This window comes from Cicer arietinum, chromosome 8 (genome assembly GCF_000331145.2).
Source record: "Cicer arietinum cultivar CDC Frontier isolate Library 1 chromosome 8, Cicar.CDCFrontier_v2.0, whole genome shotgun sequence".
NCBI lineage: Eukaryota > Viridiplantae > Streptophyta > Magnoliopsida > Fabales > Fabaceae > Cicer > Cicer arietinum.
The window spans coordinates 25,939,623-25,943,855 of record NC_021167.2 but is presented as its reverse complement, the minus strand read 5'-3'; positions in this window follow the sequence as shown (position 1 = coordinate 25,943,855).

Here is a 4,233-nt window from a genome sequence, read left to right as displayed (position 1 = left end):
ATACGATGTATAACATGAAGATTATTTTTGTTTTACAAGAACATATGAAGATTGATATTGTAATGTAACATATTTTGGTCTCAATATTGTGATGTAACCACTTAATTTATTTTATGTCATCAATATGATTTTGGTTAAACTTTGGAAGCTGTAAAGTTTAGGTGGTTATCGTTGTCTAAATATCATCATAAATACTAGATGATCTTTTGATTTTTATGTGTAATAACTCACGTATGCATCAATCATTTAAAATTTACATTTGTCTGGGATTTCCAAAAAATGTTTTGGAAGTGTAAGCTCGATTATACTTTTGAAAATATAAATATTGTTTTTACTATTTACTGGCAAATTATTAGTAATTTATTTTAAATATTGTTATTAAGTTACATGAATGAGTTGTATGAATTAATTTCATTGACTTTTCACTAAATTTTTCGTTTATATAAAATTTCAAAATCACATATTAACACCCTTAATATCTTTGTTGCAAACTTGGAGAAAATGAAAAATCACATTTATGTCACATGCAAAATGAAATATCTCATTGAGAGAATAATTTATCTCCAAAAAGTAAAGAATGGCAAAAGTAAAATAAATTTGAGTTAACCAAAACGTTGGGATGTGTGCCCTAGCTCCTCTTAATATATTAAAGAATATTGAAAATTGTACATTTTGTTTTTTTTTCAAAATTGTAGATTATGTTTTTTTAAAATATGTTTATTATTTTGAAAATTTTTAAGATGTGTTCCGTCTTAGTATGACTTTTAAAAATTAAGTAAATTAATTAACATATTTTGATTAAGATAATTAATTTACCTATGTTTCGAGAGGGAGATCCTTAAGTTTTTTATTTTTTATTTTATAAAAGATCCCTAAGTTATATATATATACATATATATATATATATATATATATAGATAGATACACCATGTTTGAGGTTAAGTTGTTAAAACCTAAAAGAACATAGAAGTTGAACAAAGTACACATATTACATTACAGCAGACCCAACCCTAGGAAACGAAGGACAAGAAGTTAAGCCCTCAACTCACCTTTCTCGATTTGATCATTGTTGATATAATTACTATGGAAGATAAAATAATATAAGTTCACTTTTTATTTTCTGTTATAACTAATGTTTTTTATGGTGGATAATATGAAAATAAGTAAATGATTTAGAGAATTTAAATTAATTTACATATATAATATGGGAATTGTTGTTACATATCTAATCAAATTATACTATTATGTTACTTTGTTAATTTAAGTTTTAAAATAAAATATAATTAAATACATGTATAAATTTATTTTATCCTAAATATACACCTTCTCATATATTAATCATCATAGAATGTAATGTTATTGAAATATTAAATAGAATATTATTATACTATGTCATAAGCAATAAATGCAGGTTTAGAGGTAAGGTATCCAATGTCTTCTAAAAGGTCAACATTATCAAATTTTGTCCTTTGACAACAAATGATAGAAGAATATGCCAAACAACTAATATATTTCAAATGTAATAAAGTAGAAGGCCGTCTAAAGCAAAGTATAAGTATAATGATTATTCAAAAGGGTACTATTGGTATTCTATTAACAAGAAAATATTGAGATCTAGCAAAGTTGAGGATGAGTTGATGATTTCTCTTAACAATACTATTTTATTAGGGGGATCCAATACATGATCTATGATGGAGGATTCTTTTGGTTAAAAAATATTTAGTCATAAGAAATTTATTAGCATTATCACTTCCTAAATATTTAAAGTTGGATGCAAATTTAGTTTCAATAAAAGTAATGAAATCTATTCGGGATTGTCTAGTTTTACTCTTAAGTTTTATAAAAATAATTCAAATATACCTACTATAATCATCAACCAAAGTAAGAAAATATCTATGACATGATATAGATGTAGTTCTATAAAGGAACCCATATGTCAATATGAAGTAATTCAAAAATATGAGTAGATTGAATAATTCATAGGATATAATTCTTACTTATTTGAGGCAAATAAATTGTTAGATTTTATGTTGGGAGTATGCTGCAAATTTGAAATAATGGAATTGATGATGATGAAGGTCGCATAAATAAATTCTAAAGTGTGTGTATCACACTAAACTTTAGGTTCAATTTGCTATCACCAATCTATGTATATTGGATGCAAACTAGTCAACCGACGAATCCCCTTCAGGATATTTCGGAATCCTTGAAGTGAATTGACGTTCACATCAAACTCTATCAATCAATGATAGTTTACATAATAAAATTCATTCATTTACTCTCGTGCATTAGAGAAAAGAAGAAATGATTTAAAAATATTTATGACGAGATTTTGACGCATCTAACATGTTTATAAAGAAACTCATACTAATTGATGAAAGAAAGTAACTCTTGAAAAATATTGTAACATTTGGTAACTTAACATATGTATTGGTTCGATGGCTAACATATGCATTAAACTCAATCATTGCAATCACTTGACCAAATGATACATTAAGTTATTTAATTTTACTACATTAATATAACTATTAGAGAATTTCAAATATATTTTGGAATTTTTCATCACAATCCCCCACCATTTTCAAAATATATCTAAATTCATTATTTCAGAAATCTCATAGTTTTAGATAAATGTATCTTACGATTTGAACCATTATTTAATAAATTATATTTTCACTCATCCCATAATAGATTGGTAGACAAAATTTGAACCAACCATTCATTAGAACAAGTGTGCATAACTCACACATGAAATCTCGGTATCATTGATCAAATTATAAAAATGACACATTTGATAAGGCCCCATATCTCATGTTTTTCATGGGAATTTAAGAGTCAAACAATTGAACTCTATGAAACGGCCCACTTCATTCTCATATAGGTGGACTATATTAGAAATGAACCCATAATTATATATTCCAACAAATATATGTTATATGTCCATTAAGAGGAGACCTTATCCTACCACTTTTATTTTATGGTCCAAGTACTTATATCCTTTGGGATATATCTATTGTCAAGTATTTTCAATCACTCTAATAATATACTTTCATCATTAAACTCAAGACTTGATATTACTCAAGTGTGAGTTGATTGTTTTCACCATTGGTGATTATTTAGATATGAACTTGTATCACTTCCCTAATGATGTCTTCAACATCATGTCCTTTGTGAGACCTTTCGTCAAAGGGTTTGCAAGATTTTTTTCAGTTCTTACAAACACTATGGGTATCACTCCATTAAATCCTTTACATAACTATGTCTTAAAGCAATATGTCTAATTTTTTAGTTATATACTTGACTATATGCTTTTGATAGTGTGGATTGACTATCACAATGAATGGATATAGCACCATTGACTTTGGCCAAATTGGTATCTCATGCAAAAAATCTCTTAGTCATTCAACCTCTTTACTATATGCAGGTAGAACAATAAATTCTACTGCCATGGTAGTGTTGACAATACAAATTTATTTCTTTGAACACTAAGAAACTGCACCTTCATCAAGGTTGAAGATTCATTCACTTGTGGAAGCCATCCTCAACATAAGTTACACAACTGACATTTGTATATCCTTCCAAAACCGAAGGATATCCACTATAGACTAAATTATAGTTAATTATTCCTTTCAAATATTTTAATACTTTATTAATAACATGTCAGTGTTCTTTACTTGAATTGCTTGTATACCAACTTAATCATCCAACAACAACATATGCTATATCATATCTAGTACAAGTCATGATTTACATCAATCATTCAATTACCTTTGAATAATCTAGTTGTTTCACATGACATTCTTTATGTGGTTATAAACTAACATTTTGATTATATGGGGGTAGAAACATATTTACAATCAAAATGGTCAAATTTCTTTAACACTTTCTCAAGACAGTGAGATTGGAATTAACCAATATTTACACCATCTTGTATTATTTTAATTAATAAAATCAGATATGTTTCACCTAAATCTTTCGTATAAAAATTTTTTATAAGAAAATTTTAGTTTTTTCTACCTCATCTAAATTGGTGTCAAAGATTAACATATCATCCACATATTTAAACAAATCATAACACCATTTATATATTGTTGATAGTTTTGACCAACTATCACAAAACTATGACACTTTTGCCATTAATCTCTTTACATTATATCATATACAATTAATAGACATCTCAATTATCACATAAACTTTTGTGGCATTCTTTTAGTATATTTAATAAACATTTCA